General features: G+C 32.0%; 1 pseudogene; it reads right to left on the bottom strand.

The window, feature by feature from the left end:
• Positions 1–5,673: 5,673 nt before the first annotated feature.
• LOC109811481 (berberine bridge enzyme-like 21) lies at positions 5,674–7,715 on the bottom strand (annotated as a pseudogene).
• Between the last annotated feature and the right edge of the window lie 1,071 nt (positions 7,716–8,786).

Raw genomic sequence — 8,786 nt, 5'->3', positions numbered from 1 at the left:
AAAATTCGAATTTGAATTATACAACGTTTCAAACATTTTGAACTTAAACCGTTGTAATCGATTACCAAGTCTTGTAATCAATTACCAGAGCCTATTTTCTGAAAAATTATAGAGAGTTACAACTCTTCATGAAAAGACATAACTCAAGAAACAATTGTCTATAAATACATATAATTTTTCAGAGAAAAGTGACGAACTCTATTGTGAAAATAATCTTTAAAAATCACTTGGCCAAAATCATTTGCAAAATCTCTAAAGAGTTCATCAAAGATCATGAAAGTGTAATATCCACTCTTCAAGAGAGTCATTCTGTAATACTTAATAGATCATTGGATCTGTAAAGGAGAAAGGGTTTTTCTCCTTGTTGGTGTTTGAATCTCAACACAAGGAAAGGGAGTTCCGAGGTGTTGGAGGATTCATTTTCTTGTAAGGTTTACAAGAGTAGTGGAAATCTCAAGTGGGAGACTTGAGGACTGGATTAGGCAGGATTGGCTAAACCAGTATAAAATCAAGTTTGAAATTCTTCTTTCCCTACACTTTTAATTTCTTGTTATTAATTATAATTGTGTAGTTTGCATCATCATTCATTCTTTACATACAAATTTGTCTAAGGAAATAAATTGATAAAGAAGTAATTGGAAAAAATTTTATAAGAGGAAATTTAGTAAACTTAATTCACCCCCCCTCTTAAGTTAATTGAGGCTAAGGGACTAACACACTGTATTCTTAGACTCACACCTTATCATACATCTACTATATACATTACATCCAGTCAATGCATATAGAGATCAACAACATCAATCATGTACAACATACCAATGCTTAACATCTCAACCAATAATAACATACTAATGCTTCACAATTCATACAATAATAGCATATCAATGCTCCACAATTAATTCAACATAGTATATCAATCATATAAAGCATATCAATTCTCATCATCATCATCTTATAACACACAACATGCAATAGAAACAAGCATTCTATTCATGTTCACCAATTTCACCTATCACATAACTTGTATCACATGTAATTTATTAAAAGCACATATTCCTACACTGACAACCTTCACCTAAAACAACCCAAAGGGAGTTCTACTACTCCAATAATTCTCATCCTTATCTCATATGAAAGATAAGAAGATTTCCTACAATTCTCATGAGGACACCAAGTCCTAATTCCATCATCTACCTTGTTAAAAATTGTAAAAACCGCAACCATTTTCCTAAATTCTGACACCTTGACCTTTTCTCATTAAAAAGATCATAACTGGAGTTCTATACCTCTTTTTCGGGTGATTCCGGTGCCATTGGAAAGATAACATCCAAGGCTACAACTTTTATGAAGACATCAAGACCAAATTCGGTCATTTGTCCTCACCGCTGCAGCGCTCAAATCAGCGCTTTAGCACTGGATTTTGTCAGCTCAGTTTCCTTTCCACGGCCATGGCTGCAAGTTTCTACCACTCCATTTTCCCCCACAGCCTAGGCTGTGAATTCACAGCCATGACTGTAAGTCTCTACCACCACATTTTTCCCCACGGCTATGGCTGTGAGTCTCAGAATTTCTGAAATTCCATGGTTTTCATCTTCGATCCTTTCCTTTTCTTCACCAATCTTCCCTCTAAACATGATCTACACTCAAAATGTTTACCCAATTTGTTCATACAGCCCAGAAAACACAAGAAATTCAACATGCATGTAGCCAAATTCAAAGAAAATCATTAATGTTTAACCTTTCATCAAGAAACTGGAACCCCATTGTTCAACATGAAAATCACTTCGGATTCATCCCCCCATTTACAATTTTCAGAATCAAGTCTCAATTTATTCAAACAACCTAACATGCAAATCAAAATCTCAAGTTTTCCAGCTTCCCTTACCTCAATCCCAAGCTCTACGAGGAAGAAGAAGAGAAGAACGGAGAAGAAGAATGGAGAAGGAGAATTCGTGCGACTTCGGTGCTCAAAGTCCTTAACTTCCCCTATTGCTCAATACCTTGGTGAATTCCAGCACAACGAGTGAAGGTAAGTGAGTGAAGGAAGAAAAGAAAAAATGGGAAGAGAAAGAAAGAGTAGAAGGAATAGAAAAGAGAATGAAGGTTTTGGGTCTCACAACTCTCCTCATATCACTATTTCTCTCTCTTTTATGTATTTTATTATTTTTTAACCTTGTCAATTTTAATAATATTATTAAAGTTTATTTTGTTTATATGGTTTAATTGTATTTGTTAATATTTTTTTATTTGAATAAAATGAAATAATCTATTTTTATCCTTCTTAATTATCATGTAGTATTTTTCTTTGTTTATTTCTTTTGTTAAATTTTGTATTAAATAATTTTAATTATAAGTTTTCAACTTTTAAAAATGGTTTAATATTATATTTCTAATAGGATTTGAGTAAATAAATATATCTAATGAAACATGAAAATCTTTAATTCCTAATAATGGTTTTCAACTTTTTTGTAAAAATTATTTATATACCCACAAATATACTATTATAATCAAACATGGAAATCTTTAATTCCTAAGAATCTTATATAAATATTCTTAGGAACTTTTATGGGTAACCAAACATATTTTAACTATTTTTATGAAAAAACTTTTCTCTTACCAAACGCCTCCAATAGGTAAAGTTATTTATCATCACCATTCACAAACTACATCTCTATAACTTAATCTTCTAAGACATTGTGTGGTTCAAACATCTTATCTAGAGCTATATACATGCTATCAAGTTAATCTTAATTTTATTAGAAATCTAAGACAATTATTTACAACTTGTATGTTGATTTCAAGAGTTAATTCTATCATCTACTATTTTAAAAAATTAAAACCACTGCATTTTAGCCTAAACTTTACAATTTAACCTTTGTTCACTAATTTGATCATAACATGAGTTCTAGACATCCTTTTTAAGTAATTCATATGAAATTTGAAAGCTAACATCTAGGTATACAACTTTCTTGAAGATTACAAAACCTAATTCTGAAATTTAAGTCTACTCGAAAAGCTTACAATATACACATGCTACATTTTGCGCACAGAACTTGAAGTTCCTCTTTTAACTCATAATTCGGTCATTTCTTAACATTTTTATGTGATTTTTGAGTCTAAACTATAGTACCAAGTGTCTACTTACTAACCTAACAATTGAAACTCAATTTCATTAATCACACACAAAAATCACATAAATATCAAGGTATATTTATACTAAAATTTTTAGAACCAGACACAAACTCACATCCAAACTCTTTTCTCCTAATCCAATAGGTAAAAACTTAGATTAAAGCATAATATTACTTTATTATACCATCAATTACTCAAATTTAATCTCAATTTCGCATAATTTCATACTCATAACATCTCCTCATACAATTATCGAAATGCATTCCTTAGGGTTCTCATAGGCCAATCCATGGACAATTCAAATCATACCAAAATGGTTCATCATACAAAATTAATGGTCAACAATTACAATTAACATCAATATGGATCGATACGAGGTTGAAGAGTATTGAACAGGTAATAAATCACCGGCAGAAAACAAGGATTCCCCCTTTATACAATGCATATAAGGTTGATGACTAATCTTACTATCTAATAATTATCTCATTTCTTAGAGTGGGATTATACATACAAAAATTTTATTCTTTAAAAAAAAACTGATCGATATTAATTGAATAATAATAACTCTACACTATCTCATTTACATGTGTATTTAAGTAGAGTGATGAAGTATCTTTATTTTCATTAATAATAATAATAATACGTATTATTTTTATTATTACCTTTTTAATTATAAAGACAGTCAAATCGGAACTCCGTTTCTAAAAAAAGATATAAAGAAGAGAATGACAGTAAAAAAAATTTATCCTCACACTAAACAACCGGAAACTTTCAAATCGACAAGTGCTTTCAGTAAAAAGTAATATCATTTATTATTTTAATATCATATTTAATGAATACAAATTGTATATTTAACAGGTGAACCACTTAATTAAATCACTGATCCATATTAGATGCCAACATTAAATAATATAAATTTTCCACTGTTTAATTCACTGTACTTTGCTTGCATTCAATAACTCATTACTATATTAAATTTTAAAATTTCTTGTTAAATTAATTTTTAATATATATATATATATATAAATTTACATATTTTTGCAAAATTTAAAAATTATTTTATATTTCATTAAGTTAAATTGACATATATTTATAAAATTATATTAAACATTAATTTAAATATATATGATGAAATATAAATAATTTTTAAAAATTGTAAAATGAGCTATTTGTTAAGAAATTTTAACTAAACAGTTGAAGTGTTAAAAATTCAATACATATTAAGTTATTAAAGTAATTAAATCCTTTTATATATATATATATATATGATATGATATGATGTAACTTAAATAAAAGTATTTATTAATATAAGAACATGAAAATAAATAATTAATGATAATTCTTAAATTATCAGGTACCATGTCAATATTATGATTATCTTTATTGTTGTTGTTGACATTACCATCATTATATTTATCATTGATGGTAGTGTATATGACATTGGTTGCAATGAATCAATGGCGATGACAATAATAAAGAAAATCATGATGACAATGATACATAATAATTTTAATAGAAATACTTTAATCTAAGAATTTATTTTAATATTACCTTTATTCCTATATATAAAACTCAGTTACCAAATTCTTCATATATAATTAAAAAAAATAGTTAATTTAATTGGTAATAATATATTTGTCCTATATATATACACACTCATATATCTTTAAAACTATCTTTATATTATTTATTTTTTCTAATTAATACTCCTTTTGTTCTCTATTATAAACATAAAAAAGTACACATTCTTTTGTTCTTAAATATAAGTAAATTTTAATTATTTTTGTCTCATTTAATGATATTTTTTTAAAAAATATCTATTTTTTATGCATAAATTTTAGTTACATTACTCTTCTGGAGTTTATTACAAAGACAATTTAGAAAAAATACTATGAAATTAATAAAATTTAATAGATAACTAATTTTCTTAATATGCAAAATTATTTTTTTAATCATATAATAGAGAAAAGGACTATTCATAATTTTTAAAGAGTTTATAATTAATATATTTTATTAAATAAAAAAATACATTTTAATTAAAGATATTTTAGTTTTAAAATAATTAATATATGCAATAATTTGAATTGAATAATTTTTAAATTACCTAATAACTAATTTGCGCTCATAGAATGAACTTGAATATATATATAACAAAGTATGATCATATAATTTTTAAATTTTGTAAAAACATGTAGTGTATTATATTTGCTAAAAATACTTAATTTAAAGATTCAATCGTTAAAATTTAATCTCAAACATAAATTATTAAATAAAATATTTCTTTATAAATTTATTCTTAAAGAATCATATTCACATTATATATATATATATATATATATATATATATATATATATATATATATAATATTAATCTAAATTCCAACAGCAACACTTGAGTATTAAAAGTACTTTCAGTAAAAGGTAATTAATTTTATCATTTATTATTTTAATATCATATCAAATAGTTACAAGTTATATATAGTCCAGAGGTGGACAGCTTAACATTATCCACATTAAACAATACTAAGTCTCCACGGTTTGATTGATTCCCTATGCTTAGTTCAAACGTACAGGAATACTCTGTTCATTCCTGAAAAAGTTTTCAGGATCAAACGCAGTGTTAACCCTCACAAGCCTCTCAAAGTTGTCATTGAAGTTATCTGGAAAAATCCAAGTCTCACATCGACTAGAAATTAGGCAATTGAATAGTATATAAGTGGAAAGTAACTTTCACTTTACAAGCCGGTTTTGTAAGGTTGAGTTAGGCTTAATCCACTATTCTAACATGATATCAGAGTCATTTAGATCCACTTTAAAAATGGGTCACCCACCATTGATGAGGCATGAGGGGGGTGTATTGGAAAAAATCAAAGTCCCGCCAATCCTAGATCATTAAAAAGGGTCACCCACCATTTATCCACGTACCAAGCCCAATAGTGCTGGACGTGAGGGGGTATATTATCGACTAGAAATTAGGCAATTGAATAGTATATAAGTGGAAAGCAACCCTCACCTTACAAGCCAGTTTTGTAAGGTTGAGTTAAACTTATTTCACTGTTATAAGAGAAGTACTTCTTCCCATAAACCTCTCCTTCTTGAAAGCTATTCTTATCAAAGCTATTGACCCCAATATCAAGGTCCCTATAATTCAAGAACGCACTTCTGGGATTCTGAGACACAAAAGGGGTCATGTAACTGTACAACGACCTAGTCTGATTAATGAAATTTTGAGCCGCAGCAGGTGATGGATCATCCCATGTCACAGAGTACTGCATTTTAAACAGGTTCCCCCTACGGTGCGGAAACGGCGTCGCATCGGAAGGAATCTCAGCCATTCACCCTCCATATGGATTAAAAACAAGCCCCGTTTTCCCTAACTCAATCATAGTCTTCCATAGCCCCTCCAACCCACCTCTGGAAATAGCTTTCTTAACGTAATCAGATTTTCTTTTAAGAAAACGAGCAGAGTTCGGATTCCGATTCAACAGGATCTCAGGTTCGGCAACATTCTCAAGACTCTTATCGTCTTCGAACCAAAGAACGGAATCAATCCAACTCACCTCAGCGCAATTCTCCTTCTTTAACCCAAGGAGAGGAAACTCCTCCAAAATCGACACAACCTCATTAGCCCCTCCGAGGAACAACGCCACAACCGAGGATCTAATCGTTTTGGTTCCCTTCACAACCTTGGAACTCACCGGCTGCAATAACAGCCTCATGAAAAGTCTCTCATCGGTGGTTGGCGCCACCTGTTGCCACTGCAAGACGAGGTCAGTGGCAGTGACATTCGTTTCCAAAGTCTTCTCAACGCGAAAAATGGTAACCGTTTCGGGCACGGGAACTAGTTTGATAGTGAACGACACTATGACACCAAAACTGGCTCCTCCACCTCCTCTAATAGCCCAGAAGAGACCCTCCCCCATGGATTTTCTGTTTAGAAGATTTCCTTTGACATCAACCATTTCAGCATCGATGACGTTATCAACAGATAAACCATATTTTCTCAACATGTTACCGTACCCTCCTCCACTGATATGGCCACCCACACCAACAGTGGGACACACCCCAGCAGGGAAGCCATGAACTTTACTCTTCTCCCAGATTCTATAATAAACCTCGCCAAGCGTGGCACCAGCTTGGACCAAGGCAAACTCGTTTACTATATCGACGGTGATCGCGCGAAGGTTGAACATGTCGAGGATGATGAAGGGTTCTTCGGAGATGTAGGAGATACCCTCGAAATCATGTCCTCCGCTTCGGATTTTGAGTTGAACGTTGACGCTTTTGGCGCATATTACAGCGCCTTGGACGTGCGATTCTGTGAGAGGAGTGACAATGAGTAAGGGTTTCTGCGTGGAGGAGGTGTTGAAACGCGCGTTTCGGATGTAGTTTCGGAGGACGGAGGGGAAGGAGGGGTTGGTTGGAGCTAAGAGTATGTTGGAGAGTTGGGTTGAGGAGTTTGTGTGTTGTGTGAGGCATCGAAGGAAAGTGGTGTAGAGAGAAGAAGCTGGTGCCGACAACGAAGTGGAGACAGATAGAAGAAGTAAAACGACAGAAAGAAAGGACAAACTAGGTTTCGGCATAGTTGTGAATATGATGTTACTGTGGGTGAGTACTGTAAAAGAATCAAAGAAAGTAAAGAAAGTATGAGAAAAGAAAGTGAATGAATTCAAAGAATTGAGAAGAATTCTTCATATATTCTGGAATGAATACAAAAAGGTGTATTTATACTATGGGAAACAATGGAAAGATAAGAAAATTATAACAGATAAATTATCTGATTATAATAACAGAAAAAAAAATATTTAAAAATAAAAAATATCAACTAACACCCCCCCTCAAGCTGGAATGGATGTCAAACATTCCAAGCTTGGAAATAATCTGCTCAAAAGGTCTCGGACTAAGAGCTTTAGTAAAAACATCAGCTAGCTGATCTGCAGTAGAAATTGGTAGCAAATGTATTAAACCAACTTGCAATTTTTCCCGAACAATATGACAATCAAGTTCAATGTGTTTGGTTCTCTCATGAAAAACAGGATTAGAAGCAATATGAAGGGCTGACTGATTGTCACAAAACAAAACAATAGGATGAAAACTATGAAGACCAAAGTCATGGAGGAGATAGGAAAGCCATTGAGCCTCACAAGTGCTTTGGGCCAAGGCACGATATTCTGCTTCAGCAGAAGATTTGGAAACAGTAGCTTTCTTTTTACTCTTCCAGGAGATGAGTGCAGGTCCGAGAAAGAAAGAGAATCCTGTTACAGAATGACGAGTATCAGAACAAGAAGCCCAATCAGAATCACTATATCCCTTGAGTGTGAGATCAGAAGAAGAAGGGAAGAAAGTCCCTTTCCAGGAGCATTTTTGACATATTTCAAAATTCTTAAAGCAGCCTGATAGTGCACATCAGTGGGTTGATCCATGAACTGACTAAGATGATTGACTGAGAAACTAATGTCAGCTCTGGTGTTAGTCAAATATATTAGACGCCCAAGTAATCTCCTGTACTAAGTTGGATCAGTGAGTGGAGTGCCAACAGTTTTGTGCAATTTAACAGAATGGTCCATAGGTGACTTACAAGGTTTGGAGGCAAGGAGACCTGTGTCCTCAATAAGATCCAAGGCATACTTCCGTTGATAAAGGGCAATACTAGT

Source organism: Cajanus cajan, chromosome 1 (genome assembly GCF_000230855.2).
Source record: "Cajanus cajan strain Asha chromosome 1, NIPB_CcT2T_4, whole genome shotgun sequence".
Taxonomy (NCBI): domain Eukaryota; kingdom Viridiplantae; phylum Streptophyta; class Magnoliopsida; order Fabales; family Fabaceae; genus Cajanus; species Cajanus cajan.
Note: the sequence above shows the minus strand (reverse complement) of the source record. Positions and strands in the feature narration are given on the sequence as shown.